This window comes from Leuciscus leuciscus (genome assembly GCF_965113295.1).
Source record: "Leuciscus leuciscus genome assembly, chromosome: 18".
Classification (NCBI taxonomy): Eukaryota; Metazoa; Chordata; class Actinopteri; order Cypriniformes; family Leuciscidae; genus Leuciscus; species Leuciscus leuciscus.
In genome coordinates, this window is record NC_138742.1 from 17,500,788 (window position 1) to 17,519,534 (window position 18,747).

The following is an 18,747-nucleotide window of genomic DNA, read 5'->3' on the forward strand; positions in this document are numbered from 1 at the left end:
AGGTGCCGATGGGAGATCAATTTGCAAGACCTACTGTGTCAGAGTAGAATGAATATATCTACATATTCTTGACATATTTTCTTGAATATTATTACAGTTCTTGTTGGTGTCCTCCTTAATGGCTTTGCAACCTTTCACTAATTGCATCGTATTTGTGAAAAGAGTGTAAACAAGCTTTCTGTAAAAGTGTCCATGTTACATTTATTGTATCTTTTGATTATATATTGAACAGTCAGTATAGCAATCACAGTGGGTTTAATTATCACCAAAATCACTTGTGGCTCTCACAAAAGTTCATATTACTCCAAATTTGTGTACTCCCAGTCACATGAGCAATACACTTTTTTCTTCCCTCTCTTTTTACACAGGTCATCACAGTTTGATCACATATGTGACATTTGCCGAAATACATGTCAAATTACATGCTTGATGATTACTGAGTATTTACTTATGACAGCACTTCTGATGATTTTTCACATCCCTTTGGCCAACTGGAATCTCTTACTACTGTCTGGAGAGATCTTAGGGATTGCACAAACTTCAAAACCGGCTATTTCAACCTGTTTTCTGAAAATGCAAATCTAACCATGGGGCTGAAAGGTATAGGCTTCGAAATCTTATTTTGGTTCTACGACTCCACTAGAACTATAAAACAAAATATATGAAATCTTATTATACTAAATAATATTAATATAATTTTATACAGTTTGACTAACGTGATTTCGTTTTCTAAAATGTGTATTGTATGAAGATGTTTTTTAATGAATAAATAAGCAATTTTACTAATTTCTTTTAATAAAATACAAAATAATTCTAGAGAAAAATATGGCACGTATACTGAAGAAGGATTTTCACACTACGATTGTACGAACAAACTCAAAATAACTAAACTCCATCACTTGTTATGCATGAATCAAAGAGAAAAATTTTTTAAGAGACAATATCCAAAATATTTAATAGTCATTAGCTTAAAAACTTTTTAGTTGGGTTTGTTTGCAGAAATTAAATGAAAAAAACAGTATATAGAAGAATTATGAAGAAGCCCAATGGTTTCCAATTTATTGAGTATTAGCAGATAATGGATATCAGCTTCTGAACACAGAGCTGAAGATTTAATACTTAGAAATATTAAATTAATCTGACCATGTAATGAGAGAGAGTTACTGCTTTTAGTGTAACAAAAGCTTTTGTTTACTATTTTAATAGACACTAAACTAGTGTCAATATTCTACAATACTGGAGCTAGTCAGTTCTCCATGTTATACTGCAGTAGGTAGGAATGAAATTAGTTTCTAAAAATGGTTCTAATGATGATTTTGTATTTTCAAAACTCCTACTGAGAGAAAATGGAACATCAAGTGGACTGTATATTTTTTCAGTCATTGGAGAGTATGGTCTCTCTATGGACATGGACAGCCCTAAATGGCACTCATATTTGCCACAGGATTTGGACATTAAGAACATTCTAGACAGGTCTGAGCTCTGGAATCACAATAATCTCATATACATTCATCGTGATTGTGTTCCTCGACTCAAGAAGTTCTACAAACACAGTAGAACAATACTTGACCAGCAAGGCAAGAGTGTTCTGTGCATGTTTAAATGCATCCAGTGCTGTTGTTTATATGTATTGCATCCAACAAAGTTATATCCATGTTAATAAACAGGTTTTACATTTAACAATAACATATTGTGCTCAGCTTATTGTATTTTTAGTTTATCTAAATCGAGTGTGTTTTGTCTGTGCTAATAGTTCGCCCTGAAGCTGTGATCAGGCGCCAGCGTGCTGGTTCTCTCAACTGTGTGGTGACAGGGTTTTACCCTAAAGATATCACTGTGGAGTGGATGGTTGATGGACAGCCAGCCTTAGATGGAATATCAACAGGTCTCCTGCCAAATCATGACCAAACATACCAGATTCAGATGATAATTGTGTTATCTGACGCTACACACACAACTACTCTTGTCAAATAAAGCACAGCAGTCTTCAAAAACCGATGTTCCTTACATGGGGTAGAAATAGATCACAAACATTGCTTTATAAAACACTATTTAAAAAAATTCTCTATTTTAAATAATCACACTTTATTTTACAGTACGTGTACTTGAAGTGTACTTACCTATAGTGGCCAATTCAAGGTAGTGTGTTGGGTTAGGGGTTAGTAGGGGAGAACGGGGTAATGTGAGACATCGGGTAATGTGAGACACCCCCTATATCTAGGCAATGGAACACAATTGTGGTCATATGACCATTATGTTTTCAAGCCCCTTCCATTTCCCCTTGGCCATGAAGGAGAGGACCTCATGGTGCTGTCGTAAGCATGTTTTTTTCACAAAAATATTTTTTTTGCATGTAAAAGTAAATTTTATCAACTTAAATCAACTTAATCAACTGTTGTGCCAAAGCAAATTGATTCAGGTAAAAAAACTTATATCATACATGTTGATGAACTACCAACATATAAAACCATGTGATGATGCTAGCTGAAGATAAGCCTGAATTGCTAAGAGAGATCGTTTTTTTCTAAAATGTGGCGGTGGGGTAAAGTGAGACAAATGCTGTGGGGTAAAGTGAGACATGAGGCACAAGTTAAGTTTAGTCTTAAACATATTTTAATGTAATATTACATGACATCTGTTTTATTTTTAATGTCATAAACATAGTAGAAAAGCCATCATGCCAAGGCAATACACCAGGAAGAAAACCTGGGGCAAAACACCCCTCGAGGAGATGGAGAGTGCAGCCGCTGAGGTCAAGGAAGGAAAGAAGTCTATAAGAGCAGCTGCAAGGGAGAGAAATATTGACAAGTCAAGATTCATAAAGAAAAAAAAGAAGGGGGAAGTAAAATCAGTAGCCTGGGGTGCAGTAGCTTAGGCAAAGAGGTGGACCTGCTCCGTCTCACCTTGTCCGAATGGAGCGTTTGTCCCCTCCTCGACAAAACCCCCAAGGTCCGTTTTAGGACCGAGGTCGCTCCGACAGGAGCTCCGCACTCTCCCTGGGAGCCTGCTAGGGAGTAAAGTCAGCATGGGAATCTCGTCCATCTGCAACCTCACGGACACTGTCCGTTTTGTTTTCGGAGGAGGACCTTCCTCCACCGCTTTTTCTCCAGGGGTGTCTCAAGCCCCTGGAGTCGCTTCGCCGTTTACCCAGACCGACTGTTCGACATGCATACGTTTTACCTTTGGGATCTACCGAGAAGCCCCGGATGGTGAACCGCGATGCGCAGGCTCCCTACACACGGGTCTCGCTCCACTCGGGCCTAGGCTCGAGACAACACGGCCACTCATAGGGCGCATGTGGAACCATCCACCGGGGGCAGGAGCAGGAGGCATCTGGATCGAGGCCGTAACCGGGAAGGGTGCTTTCAAAGCGGGGGGAGGCGCAGGGCAAAGTTTGGCTCTCAAGACATGCCAGGGGGGCCCCAACTAATCCAAGCCTCCCGACGCGCCCGCGGCCACCTTTGCGGACATCCGTTTCAGACGGGCCATCTGAGTCTCCCGAGGTCAACACGCAAATCCGGGAGGAGCAAGCTGCTCCATCCCCAGGCGCGTCCGAAGCTCCAATCAACCGGGCACCCCGACTTGACGGCCCGAAGGAGAGGGTGCGCTCCTCTGGGCCCAAGGCAACCCGGAGGTGCCTGTTTTCCATTTCCTAGTCCGATAAGAGTGTCGTCTCCCTCCTCTACAACACCCCGAGCGTCCGTGGTTGCTCCAGCAGGAGCGCCAGCAGGTGTACGGATCTGACTTTGACCGGAGATGACCCACCCTCCCTGGGGCTGGCCCGGGAGGTCTGCGAGCATGGAGCTCTTCTTCAAATACAAGATATTTTTGGACATTTTTACAAGGAGGAATATCCTCCAGTGTGTCTTTCACCCCTAGCTCACCCAGGACGTTGCACGTTCACCGGTGTGCACGCCCTGGCACCAAGGGACTGGGTGTCCAAACCAGACCCTATTTACTGGAAGTCTCGCCCGCACAAAGTGCACTTTCCCTGGGGTGGGTCAGGCTGTTTCCCCACCCGGTCTGACCAGCACGGTTCTCTGGTCCATGTTCCTTGTCCGAGCAGAGCATTGTCCCTCCTCCACAAAGACCCAAAGGTCCGTTTTAGGACCGACTTTGCTCCAGATGGAGCTCCAGCGGTGGCGGACAAATACGAATCTGGCTCAGGACGGGCCACCCTCCCTGGGCTGGCCAGGGGAGGTCTGACTGCATTGAGTTTTCCAAATGTATCACAATAATTTGGACATAGTTCTTTTTTTTTTTTAGGAGGAATTTCCTCCAGTGTGCCATTCACCTTTAGCACGCCAAGGGCGTTGCACCTTCACTTGGATGCGCACCGGTGGGTCATCAAAAAAATGTGCTTAATTGACCAATCTCCATGATTCTGTTACTAGTCCGACATTAGTTATGGAATGTGTGGTTGTCAAGCTAGCTGTCAAGATTCTTACTGTTACAACATGTGTTGTTATGGAAGTTTCAGAGTGGAAAAAGTAAGTGGATCAGTTTACCCCCAGCTGGTTCACTTTACCCCCTTGATTTCTCTGGTCTGTCTCAGTTTACCCCTAAGCTGGGGTAAAGACACAAGACCACTTTTTTAAAAACAATCATATTTTCACTGCCCTTCGTCCTGAATACATTCTAATAATTTCCATTGCTAGGAAACATCCTGAATTAATGGGAAATGTGTCAATTTGACTGATATATCATTTTAGCTCGCTTAGAGGGGAACAAATGTAAAAAATGTCTCACTTTACCCCACTCTCCCCTACCTATTACCCAGTTATTATCATTTCTATAATAAGTACAGTTTGTAGATGCGGAACAGGACTGTAAAATAAAGTGCTACTAAGTAATCAAGCAGCTTATTATGACATGATTGACATCAATCTGACTTGATCTTTCTGTTGCTTTCCATCATAAACAGATGCTTCCTCAAGACTGATGAAAACGAACTGCACATTGGTTTAATTGCAGGACTTGTTGCAGTGTTTGCACTACTAATAGTTCTGATTTGTCTTACACTGAAGCATGTCATTTGAAAAAAATAAAATAAAATCTTTGTAATATAATTGCACATTTTATTTAAATTTCTATATTATTACATATTTTCTAAACTTTATAAGTCACTGTCATCCTTAAAGCAATTTTCTGCTTACTATAATAAATTTGCTATAAAAACATGAAATTTATGATTAACTTTATACTTATTTCTATTTTTTCATTTTCTAATTTATTATAGGGTTTTGTTATATTAAATTGATTGCCATTGAATGTTACATGAGATTAATGTTGCCTGTCTTTACACTTCCTTTACATTTATTTAACTTTAATTAAAAAAATAAATAAAACATTAGTTAGAAGTGTTTTGAACTTTACATGTTAATAATTGATTTTTACATCATTTTCTGATTTGAGACAAATTATCCATTAAATTAAGATTAAGATAGTGTAAGATTTAATCTAAGATTTATTTTAAATTTTTATACTGTATGCTTTATTAAGAGTATCTTCTGTGCCAGATTGAATTACACAGCAAAGCATGTCAAATTAGTTTATTCCATTAACTGCAGTGTCACTCCTCTTGCACATTAGAGAGCGAGGGTTTGGATCATGTGATTTGAGATCATCTGGGATAGAAATGTGAACATCGACTGATGTGTGACGCTAAACACTGATCATGTTTCAACCAAAGACCCCTCAGCGTACAGCCACAGAATTGAACCAGATTGCACGGAAATATTATGATAACAGACTGGGCTGGGAGTATCATTTAAAAACAACAAAGCGCTTGCAGTCCCATCTAATTATCTGATTAAACCATTAAGCACCACTTCCGTCCAGACCACTTCAGCTCTCTCAACACAGATGAAAAGGGAAACCATGCCCAAAGCAGCTTCTCTGCTGAGTTAAAAACACTACAACTGTCCAATAGTCAGTTTATAAAAATCCAAAAATCAGTTTATACTTTTATCCATCAGTTTTGGTCCAAAAAAAGTAGGCTTATATGAACACAAAAAAAAATGTATAGGAATAAATAAAAGTGTGTTAGATGTAGATTTATTATTCTTTTTTAAATATACAGACAGTGTTTGGACAATTTCTTAGATTTAATTTTCTAATGCAATCAGATTTATGTTTACATGCTTTTTTTGCCCACTGTATAATCCAATAAATACAGTAAAACTATAGCCAGAAATCCATTGTGTGTAATCTGCAGAAAATAAATATAATATGTGCTATACAAACCATTAGCACATACAAAGTAGAAATATTTTGTGTGCACAGTTTTGAATCAAAACGTTGTATAATTGAATTAGCTTTTAGTGAAAATGTTCGGATGCTGAAAATGACACTTACCTGTTTGCTGCTGTCACTCGGGCTCACCAGGCTGGTGGTCTCGCTGGGTTTGGCCTTGTCTGAGGCGGTCATGCTGACGAGAGAAAGACAGAATCAGAAGCACAGAATGAAAGGCAGCTGTCTGCTCCTCCTCCACAAAGGAAAACACAAGCCACTGCCCACATCTCATTCAACACATACATGAAAACACCACAGTTACACGCTTCTCATCAGCTGACACCTCATTCAGCAACTGAGCAAATATCCATATCATCAGCCTTTGAACACTATTTTAACACGTCGCAGTGGAAAGGCTCACTGATTATATACAGATTATTATACACATACAGTACGATCTAATGCAATCAAGCCACCAGAGGGTTCTACTAGCGGCTTATTCTGATCACAGGTTGCATGACAAAAATTCTCTTTACACTGCCATTTAAAAGTCAGAAAGATTTTCTAAATGTTTTGAAAGTCTCTTATGTTCACCAAGTCTGCATTTATTTGATGGGACATATACAGTAAAAATAAAAATATTGTGAAATATTATTACAATTTAAAATAACTGTTTTCTATTTTAATATAATGTAGAATGTAATTTATTCACGTGATGCAAAGCTGAATTTTTAGCATCATTACTTCAGTCTTCAGTATCACATGATCCTTCAGAAATCATTATAATATGATTTGGTGCTCAAGAAACATTTATTATCAATGTTAAAAACAATTGTGCTGCATAATATTATTTTGTGGAAACCGTGATACAGTTTTTTTCTAGGATTCTTTAATTAATAGAGAGTTAAAAAGAAAAGCGTTTATTTTATTTAATGCATTCTTTTCTTTTTTTTTAAGTATTAATATTTTATATATTTAAAGTATTAACAAAAAATCTTACTGACCTCAGACTTTTGAACAGTATAGTGTATACTGGCCTGGTTTGATTTGACAAAGTAATATTTTCACAGTTCCATTGTGTTTGGACTTTGTTTTGTCTATGCTTTCTGTTTTCACAGCCTCCCCACCTGAGTTAGTTCATTAATTTGTCACCATAGTTACTCATTTGATTATTCATATAGTTCAGCTGTGGTCTAATTAGTTGTCCTTGTTTGTCAGTGTATATAAGTTCCCTTGTTTCAGTTCTCCTTTGTTAGTTCTTGTTATTGCATGTTCTGAGTTTGGTTATGGTTTGCTTTCTTTTTTAATGTAGTTTATTTTTTATTCATTTTCATCGTCTGCCTAGTCCAATGCTTATACTTTATGACAAATACATTCTGAGTTAAACAAAACAAAAACTATTATTTATATTTCTTTATAAATATACTAAATCTATTAGTAATAATATAAAAATGGTAGTGTAAAATTTACCTAATTACAATAATACTGCAATCTGCTTTCTAAAATCAAAAGATTTAATTTCATTGACAGACATCATTTTAAAGTTTATGTTTTCTCAGTGAAACGTGACATGTCAACATGCATGTGTCAACTTAACCAAAACTTTTATAATATTTTATATAAATGTGTTATATATGTGACCCTGGATCACAAAACCAGTCTTATGTTGCACGTTATTGGGTATATTTGTGGCAATAGCCAACAAAACATTGTATGGGTCAAAATTATAGATTTTTCTTTTATGCCAAAAATCATTAGGATATTAAGTAAAGATCATGTTCCATGAAGATATTTTGTAAATTTCCCACCTTAAATATATAAAACATTTATTTTTGTGAATGGATGCAGCACAATCGCCAATAGAAATGGACAACTTTAAAGGCGATTTTCTCAATATTTCGATTTTTCTGTACCCTCAGATTCCAGATTTTCAAATAGTTGTATCTCGGCCAAATATTGTCCTATCCTAACAAACCATACATCAATGGAAAGATTATGTATTCAGCTTTCAGATGATGTATAAATCTAAATTTAAAAAAAATTACCCATAAGACTGGTTTTGTGGTCCAGGGTTACATATTACAAATAATATACATTAATATTTATATAATAGTTTATATATAGGTTAAAATGTAAATTTAACCTGAAAATATATAAAAATCATAAATGCATAGTTGACTTTGTCTTAATAAGGGAGCCCTTCAAGACAACTATCACACAGTATTTGGGGGTCAGTTTTTTTTTTTTTTTTTTTTAAGAGCGTAAACAAACCCAATAAAAACAAAATATAATTCAGGCCATCCATACACTGAAATAAACTTGCAATAGCAGTTTAAAAGGGACATACAGTAGCCTATAATTAAAAAATAAATAAAAAAATATTCATTTTAAATTAACTTTCATATAAGCCTTGCAGACATGCTTGTATGTGCTGTACGAGGATGTAAATTTTGTGAATCGCCAGTAGATGGCAACAGTGAAACGGTAAGGTTGAAATGTCTCTTCGTTGTATTTATCTCCGTTCCACATTTAAAACAGCTTTCAACAGGTAAATTCTACTCACGACACTTATTTTCTACAATCTACATTTCCAGTGTATGCATTAATCCAATGTTATTCTAAAGAAGTAGAGCAAATACCTCAGGGATATTCCTTTACTTATCATTAATATTTCAGAGACAAAGTCTTGCATAATGGATCATGGTGACAGTAATTGCGCGTGATATCATCTAAACATGATTATGACCTCTGAACCTTTGCGGTGTTGACAAAGGAGATGGAAACGTTTCTTTCTAGTGCAGCCAGCGTAACCTGGTTTAGCCAGAACTAAACCAAAACAGTGCCATAACTCCACCCATAGTGAGCCAAATAATAAAAACGAATGTGGCCCATATGTGAACCTTTAAGGTATATGTGGTATAAGCATAATATGTGTCCTTATATAGTTATATGTAATTCTTGTGTGTTTGAGTTCTGTAAAGGGCTCACGGCCCACATGTGTGACTAACAGACCAAAAGCCATTATGTAACCACATCTGTGTCACACATTTAAAAAAAAAAAATGTATTCATTAAACAGTAAATCAAACAGTCTTAAACACAAAAACTGATTCAGTATTTTTTTTTATATTCAATATAGCATCTTAAACATAAAAGATGTGTGCAGATGGTAGTAATGCTGGAAGTGTCATCTCTCACCAATCTTTCTCACTCACTATCTGTAAGAAAAAAAAAAGACTTTAGTATAACATATAGTTAGTATTACACATCAGATATTATTTAAATCAATATATTAAAACAAGCGCATATAGGCCTTTTACAAATGATTGTAAATCAACACTACACACATTCCTTATTCCTTACATGACCTCAACATTTCAAAATAAAGACTACTCTAGTAACCGGCTATTTTTAATATACTTACTTAATAATATACTTATTATTAGTAAAAACTTTTAAAACAAAAACAGCACTTACCTGAAAGCTAATTAGAGTTTGCTTGGGCAAAGGCTGTTGTTGTAAAGCGAGAACAGAGAGGGAAATAAATTAAATAACGGAAATAACTGCATTTAATAGTTGCCAATAACATGTTTAGTAATCCACCAATAGGAATTCAAGGACTGCCACCAACCTGCCGCATATGACTACAGCAGGTACCAAATGTTAACCATAAGGTAACATATTCCATGGTGTGCCATAGCCAAGCCACATATATGATCCTCAGTTGTATACAGTCATCTGGGCCATATACCTCAATACAACTAGTGATCCAAAATAAAATTCCCTTCAATTCGAAAGCCATGGCAAACCATGTCATAATTATGACATAAAAAGTCAAAATTATGACAAAGTCAAAATTATGACTTTCTATGACATTTCTGTCAATTTTTAAGTCATAATTTCAATTTAGTATGTCATCATTTCGAATTAAATATCATTAATATGCATTAATATGGCTTACAGCGTGTTTTTCTGTTTCTTATGTGGCGGAAATAGGCTTCGGTGTGCTACATGTGTGTATGAACAGGCAGCAGTCTGCCCCCATTGAGAGGAGGCGAGTGATTTACAGCACAACACAAGGGACATGGATGGGAAAGGGGTGGGCATCTCGTATATGGGGGCAATTACAGTGACACTGGGGCGTTTACGGCTGATAAGGAACAGCGCAGTGGGGGTGAGCTCTTTTTCGCCCCTGGCAACAGCTTTATAAAGAGTGATGGATCCTTGGTTGCTAATCCAGTGTCAGTCTTTCCTGTTTTGGAAATTGAAATGGGATGTGCCCATTAACTGGATACACAGAGGTGTAACTCAACCGTTTCTCGATTTTATGCTCCCTTCACGGTTTTCCTTTACAACTAAAATAGAACATCATCTGAGGGAATCTTGCAATGTCGTGAAAGTTCACTGTCTTGGATGGTCTGGTGAATACCTATTAAAAAATAACTAATCATCTATTAGTGCGTGTGCATGATATATTTGGTCTTTTTAAAAAAAAAGGAATGTACCAGTGTGGTGGCATCACTGACGTCAGCGCCTTTTGTGTTAGTATACAGTATATCAGCCATATAAAGTGGGTTTAATTCTTACTTGATTTATGTAGCCCCATTTCCTAAGATTGCATCAGTGACATCTAGAATAAAATGTTATGACAAGCTTAATGCTAATCAGTCACACATCAGGTGTTCATCCTGCGGCACTTTAATTAGCATTTTATGCGAGTACTCTGCAGTAATGTTATAAAGATCTCTTTGATTTACATTACAAGCTATCAATATTTCACTTCACATTTTGGGTGTATAAATAGGCCTATCAACAACTGCAAAAAAATGCATATAGTTTTGCTCAGTTTGGGCTTCTGAATAAAATCAAGGTTTCAAATAAAGAAATCTTTTCAATATTATATTTCAGTAATGTGTTTATTTATCTAAGTTTGAATAGATAAAGCAACACCAAATCATTTAAACTCAAACAACAAATTCAATTTTAACAGCAATGACTGAATTTCCTTTTTGTAAACTTGATTTTCACAGTTAAAATGTAGAGATCATCATTTCACTAAAAACAGCCCATGATCAAAACAAAAGTTTTAAAACAGATTATTGCATAATATACAAGTAAGACATGCATACATAATACGTACAACTGTGACCACACCTGACAGACTCCCATTGGTAACTCAGTTGCCTCGCCATGTTCAAATTATATTTAAATAAAACATTCATATTTAAATGTCAGAAAACCTCAAATAATTTATTGCCATGTCTAACCACAAAAAACACTGATTTACATGTAGAGTTAGAGCATATCTAGCTATAAAAAAACAATCCAGATTGAATTTCTCTTAATCCATGAACTCCATTCATTTTTGAACTGCTTTTCCATTTTTCCATTTAGATTCTTTACAATGTTTTCCCAGCCATGTGGATGCTCACAATACCTGCGATAATTAGCTAGTTGCTAATACAATTCAAGGACTATGGCTGGACCTCATATCAAGAGTCACACAAGTGGACTAAATCAGGGGTTTTCCAACTGTGGATCAGGGTAAGCGAGTGCTATTTGGAAAATATAAAAACGAAATTTTTAAGTATATATGTTTCTATTTTAATTGCAACTGTCACCTTTATAGATTTATCTATTTTCTCTTATTTTCTCTTATATTAAAACTGCTTAATATGTTAGTAAAATTGTAAAAGCAAATAACTTAGAATTTAAAATATTTCAATTTCAATATTGGGTTGAATTTTTTTTATATTTATGTAAGATGATAGCATAAATAAACAAGAATATAAACTTTAAGAAAGCAGATATGTTCCAGATAATATTTCATTCATTTATTTGGGCAATAATGACAAATAAGAACTAATAATTTAATTATGCAAACAACATGTTGACCATGTTATCGGAGTTAAAACTACTGATATATTTCCCTGCTTTAATAGCTCTCACTCATTCTAAAACATAAAACACTGTACAGGCTCATTACAGGATAATGATCTTCTCTTTCTTACACACACATGCAGACATAACAGAAGCATAAGGAACTTATTATCAGAGCAGAAAACAGCACAATCACCCCCTTCATTCTCCTGGCTGTCCTCTGACCTGTTTAATTATGTCAACGCTGCTCATGCACCTGTGTGTCCCAGGCTATTACACCTCCCATCACTTAACGGCTATTAGTATCTCAGCATCCTGTTCTACATCCAGCCACTTTATTGCCTCTCCCCACAACCCCAAAAAAACCCTAATGTTTGAGTCTCCCTCGAGCGAGACCGGCGCAATCGCGTACTTTAGGTGTTCAGCATTCAGCCATGATTGCTGTTTAACGCTCTTTGTTGAGGTGGGCTCGTAAAAACCAGGGTCAAGCAACAGAGGTGTGCTGTAGGCTTCCACCCCCCACTGGCTGTAATGAGACGCAGAGACTTTAATAAGATGGAGGATAGTGCACACATGCAGAAAGGACATTAGCACGCTGTTGTTAGACTACAATTCTCCCTCCCGCCAATCACAGCGGAGGCTGATCTGCTTTCTCACAGCATCTATGATAGGACACATGCATTGCAGCTTGATGCATTTACACTCTCTTTGTGGCACCATTTTTGCAAATTTCATTGACATGTTATTACTGTATTTACAACCCTTTTTATTATACTATCCTTCTATTTATGTACATATTTACTTTGGATATGTAAACTGAGGGACTGATTTTTAATATCAGAAGTTTGATAGCAAAAATAGGTGCATCAACAGTCCACATGTATCACAACCCTGTCAAAGGGTTTCTATGAGAGAGCGAAACAAGAGAGAAGGGGAAGGAGGAGCGAGAGGTGGATCATAGCGAATCCGTGGAGGCTTATTGGTGCATTGAAGTCACATGATTGCTTTAGGAATGCTAATTCATGCTGTATTTTTTCTCCTCTGTGCTTGGTGTAGTCTGTGCCTGTCGGATAGAGCAGACTTCAGACATGGTGTAGGATATCAGGAAAGGAACAAGCGATTGAAGTTGAGACAAGGCCTGTGCCGAGGGTAAGTACAGCTTGATTAAGATGTGCAGTTGTTTATTGCTTCATATGTGATTGTAAATGTCATTTAAGCAGGAAGCCTACTTATATTTCTATATGTCTCTTCAGGCTAAGAGTCTTATATCAACAGTATGTGTGGTCTGTATGTTAAATAGTGTGCATAAATGTGTGTATGCCTGTGCATGTACGTCTCGTCACAGTGAAAGCAGTTTACTTTGGAGAATTCCACCACATGTCTCCACTGCTTTCTGTACGGTTACTAACATCAGAGAGAGCGACAGAGATTGACAGATATTATGTGGGCTTGAGGAACTAAAGACCCTCTCTGGTAAAATTATGCTTCACCTAAAAATGAACATTCTTTCATCTTTTACTCACCCTCCTGTCATTACAAACCTTTCATAATTGGGTTGTTTTGTCCATTAAGGTGAAAGTCAATGGGGTCCAGGGTTGTTTTGGAACCCATTGACTTTCATTGAAACATTCTCTTTAAAATATCTTGAGTGTGAGTGATTTTTTGGGTGAATCATCCCTTTAATGAGTCAACCTGAATATATAATTCAGTATTATCAATGAGATAATAGTAGTTCAAGCCAAAGCTGAAGGTGAGTGATTTATGTGGACATGCGTTTTAAGGATTATTGATGAGTTTGCTCAGTGTACGTGTATACAAGAAGCTTTTAGACCTCTCGCAAGACCAATCGGAGACAATACATTCCCGGACAGGGGAGTGTTGCGCTATAGTGGACTGACTGACTGACAGCTAGCGCTGATACAATTCATTTAACCTATCGCCTCTCAAATAACAAGACCATCTGCACTCTTTCGGTACATGCTAGTTTGACCCAACGCTCTGTAAACAAATCCAAGGCGGCGACGCTTGTGTGTAATCTCGCCAGTGTCATCTTATGAATTTGACACTGAACATCTGGACTCTTTTGATCTGGGTTGCTTTAAATGTGATATGTTTTATAGCATGTTGTTACATGATATGCCATGGTTTCTTATGCAGTTGTGTCGTAGAGTGAAATAGACACTAGTTTTTCGTTAACCATTTAAGTTCACGTTGTGTGTCTTGTAGTACTAAGGTACTTACAGTTTGTTGCAAATGAATCATGCAAAGCTTGTCGGTCTAAAACCGCCAATGGGCAGGTCACTTCTGTGCGGTAATTGGGGTAAGACCCTCATGTTTTACACTTGCCTTTCCTGTGTCATGGGCCTCACAATGAGCTTGAGTAGTTCACCCTCACCCTCAGGTCACTCTTATAATCAATCAAACAGGAGGGACACAACTTCGGTTCCCCTTAAAGCTCCAGGAAATGAGGGGCACATTGAGTAGCACATAAGAGATAGAACTTAGCACACTCATGCAAGGTTTTTCCTTTATCATTCTCTCTCAAGGCCTGATATTTTGTGCAGAGGAAACAAAATGATGCATTTATCTCCTAACAATCTTTGTTTCTAAGTGATTAGATACTTGTTGAGTGCACACAGGTGGATTATAAAAATTGAAATGAACTAAATATAAGTGCAACAACACAAAATCACCAAAAAGTAAATGTAAGGACTATCTTTGACCATAAACTATTTTCAAAGTCAATTAAAGCGAAATAAGATCACATGTTTGACTTTGAACACAAACATTTTTGTGCAGAAAACTGGCAGAAGTGAATTAGTGATGCCATATTCTATTATTATAAGTTATTTTGGACTTTTTTTCCACCTAAAAAGACATCTATAAATATGGACAGTCACAGCAGTTTGCATTGATTTTTGGAATTATTTAGAGAATGCACCAGAGGAAACATATTTAAAGTTGGCATTAAATGAAAATCTAATTTGTTAATGCATGTTAAACAGTAGATGTCACTGTGAACAATTCATGCATGTATATGTTTATTTTTTAAATGTTGACCTTGTAATTTTTAATCAATATCTCGATCTTTCGGTAATAATGATGGACTTTTATTTGTTGTTTCACTTAAACCCAGTCTTTAAAATCGGCTGCAAGCTCACATTCATTTTTGAGTGTAATGCCGATGTGTCAAAATCTAATCAACAACTGAGGGATTGAAACCAATTCCCCGCCTGCTTTTTTTCTTTTCGATAATTGGATGTAGATCACACAGTATGGAAGAAAATATCTGTTGCTACTTCCATTTCATTGTGACTTTAGTAGTTGAAATATTACAACAGATATTCTAGTGGAAAAGTCCACTGATTTTATAGTTGACCAAATCCCTCATGCACAACCCACAGAGCACTAAACACAATTGCTTTCACTTTTATCAGGCAGGGGCCCATTTTAGGCCATATATCACATGCTGGTGATGGTTCTTTTGAGCAAGGAGGTCTGTGTTTGAGCACATGCAGCGACCCCTTGATCTCTAATGAGCTATACAGGACTCAATATGCAATATGCGTTATGTGGCATCTAATGGTGAGATCCATCTCCAGCGATGAAAGCGGTGAGAACCAGTAACAGATGAGCCAAGATGTTTTCATACAGCGCTGTCCGAGCCCTCATGAAGATGAGACGCAGACCCAGCGAACGAACGCGTTCACCTCACTGCTCACCATGACATTCTTCTGTCATGCCTGATGATGCTCTCGTGTGACGCACCCATTAACACAAACTCAAAACAGACCGTATGTCAGGGCTCTCTCTTTCATTTCTGACAGTTTCTGATACTTATCTGAAGATTAGATATGTGCACAGCTTTTCTCTCCTGTCTTTCCTGAAGAATGACAAGTTTTGTCCTCAGAGAAATATTTGCAGAATGGGTTTATGCTTGCGATGCACAGGTTCAAGAGTCAAAAACCGCCGAAAGTGATTAATCAAACTGAGTGCTGTATCAGTCCTTGAGTTCAATGGGTCATTACTACTAAATTTGCAACAACAAGCAGTTGACGATGCCCTGATTTTGTTCATTAATGCCATAATATAACACAATATAAGTAATATAACACAAAGTACAGTGCAACTTTTTAAATAATTAAAAAAATGAAAATATAAATAGTTTTGATTTAAGATATTAATATTAATCTATTTTTGATCCACTAACTAAGGGGTTGTTTACACAACACCGTTTTCAACTAAAAACGGAAGACTTTTTATGCATTTTGCCCGTTCATTTACACGACAACGGCGTTTTGGGTGCCTTGCAAACTTGCAAAAAATGCTAACTTTTGAAACCGGGTTTCAAAGTGCACGTTTTTGAAAACGGTGTCTGTGTAAACAGCAAAAATGTGAATGTCTTAAGCGATGATGTCATGCACATGCGTGTTACGTGTTCAGTCTATAGTGTTTCATCGCCATCTAATGGCCAGGCAGAAGAATACAAAGTTTTTAGTTGTTTTGTGAATGGGGATTGTTTTGACTGTGGTGTCGTCTGTACGCAGAAAACTCAAAGGAAAAACTTTTACGTTTTAAGCACATCGTTTTTGTGTAAACGTACCCTAAAATAGTTCAAAATAAAGTAAAAGAAGGATCATTCTCTGCTTGTTATCGAGCAAAACACAGTAGCCATGTTTAATTTCTGAATGAATCAATGTCTTTGAAGGAATCGGTTGAGTGAATGATGCAATGACTCACTCATAACGACAGTCACTTGTTTAGATCCTGAATGAACAAGTCTGTTTGAACGAATCAGTTGAATGAATGATTCAATTTCTCATTCATAAAGAACACCTACTGGTGTAACAATGTAATTGCTGAAAAGGGCCGCAGCCCAATCCAATTCAAGAACCGGAACTAACGGTTATATAACGAGTATACAATGTGCACAGGTCTCACTTTCCTGGCAGACAGATTTTTTTTTCCAGAGTAAAGCAGACCAGCGTCTGAATGAGAATGTGTGAAAGCTGCTGACAGCCTGTAGTAACTGTTTGAGAGTGTATGAAGTGAGTGCAGACAACTCTCTCTCTCTCTCTCTCTCTCTCTCTCTCTCTCTCTCTCTCTCTCTCTCTCTCTCTCTCTCTCTCTGTGCCTGGGCAGATGAAAGTGGTTCTTGCCTGCCTCTGAGCTCCATGCCCAGGTGTTCTCCGTCCTCCTCTCCCTCTCACTCAGCAGCCGACAGCTACACAGCTGCTTGACATAAATCTCCCTTTTCTTTCCTTTTTTTTAATGCCCTAAAGCTTAGGGCATTAATGATTTGGTTCCTCACCATCAAGGGTCTGATATTTGGCACATATTCTAACCCGTTTAACTTAATTGGCTGACATTGGTAATGTTATATATGTGAAAGCATTCATATTGAAATATTTCGCTTCCGTGGATGTAAATACCTTGGAATTTCCCTAAAATGCGGTCACATTTCCTGTTTTGCATATCTAAAGTAAGATATATGGAACAGTCATTAGGTCAGTATCGCAAAATAACATCTCAACACTGATCCCATCTAATCTACAGCTACTTACCAAATAAATACAAAAATGAACATAAAATACTGATTTGATTTTAAGTAATTTAAAAACATTTTTGGGACAACAATCACATAGAATGTAGTCGTCATATGTGTGTGTGTGTGTGTGTGTGTGTGTGTGTGTGTGTGTGTGTGTGTGTGTGTGTGTGTGTGTGTGCATGCGTGCGTGCATATATATATATATATATATATATATATATATATATATATATATATATATATATATATATATAAAAATTGATGATGAATGCTGTGACTGACTAATCAGAATCAAATATTCCAGAGAGAAATAAACATGAAAGGTGAAGGTATTTTACAACATTATAATAAAAATGCAAGAAATTATAATAATATAAAAATATACATATTATAATAAATCGTATAACAGAAAATATTAATTTGCTAGAATAACATTTTCTGATCGGGTGCAAAAAAATCAGAGGAATGTTTAAAGGGGTGTTCAATAAGGAATACCATATTATTCATTTTTCTATGAATGTTAAATCTTAGACACACAAAAGAGGAAAACTCTAAAGTGGCACATTTGTCAATCAAGTGTCTTTTAATTAAAACTGACATTGTCGGTTCTTATCAGATTTGGAGGTTTTAACACTCAAGGTCTTATGGATTTTTTGTTACATCACTTGATATTATTTGACAAATTATAGCGACAGATACATAAAAGCTTCATAGTTCTGAGGTTTTCAATATTTACAGTCACTTTTCATTTCTTGTGTTACACTTTCCACCTTAGGACTGAAATAAATCAAAAATCACAGAGGCAGTTTAAATCTGAGGGCTTAAATTACATGCAGGATCTGTCATCTCTTCCTCCCTGTTTGCTAAGTACTATCTGACAGCTTTTCGCTTAAGGACAGTCACTATGACAGGTGGTTGTGTTTCACAAGAACAGGGTTTGCTCAGGTGTTTTAGCTATGTGTTCAACTGACAACTACCAGTCACCATTTGCTATGAAACAACATCTACTAAAACTGTTTTGTCTTAAGTTGTGTTTCAAATATGGGAAAACTAATGTTACAAAACTGCAAATTTTTTATGCAAAAT

General features: G+C 36.8%; 1 protein-coding gene and 1 pseudogene across 5 annotated transcripts in view; both read left to right on the forward strand.

The window, feature by feature from the left end:
* The first annotated feature begins 422 nt into the window (after positions 1-422).
* LOC309480237 (hereditary hemochromatosis protein-like) lies at positions 423-2,319 on the forward strand (annotated as a pseudogene). Its single transcript has 4 exons — positions 423-600; positions 1,278-1,583; positions 1,754-2,013; positions 2,222-2,319. The product of its transcript is annotated as a hereditary hemochromatosis protein-like (transcript).
* Positions 2,320-13,163: 10,844 nt separating this feature from the next.
* The window catches only part of phc2a (polyhomeotic homolog 2a), a 41,192-nt gene continuing 35,608 nt past the window's right edge, over positions 13,164-18,747 (forward strand). For all 4 annotated transcript variants that reach the window (XM_082146407.1, XM_082146410.1, XM_082146409.1 and 1 more), the window contains exon 1: positions 13,164-13,262. The gene's annotated coding sequence lies outside the window, so the exon portion shown is untranslated. The remainder of the gene's footprint in view (positions 13,263-18,747) is intronic.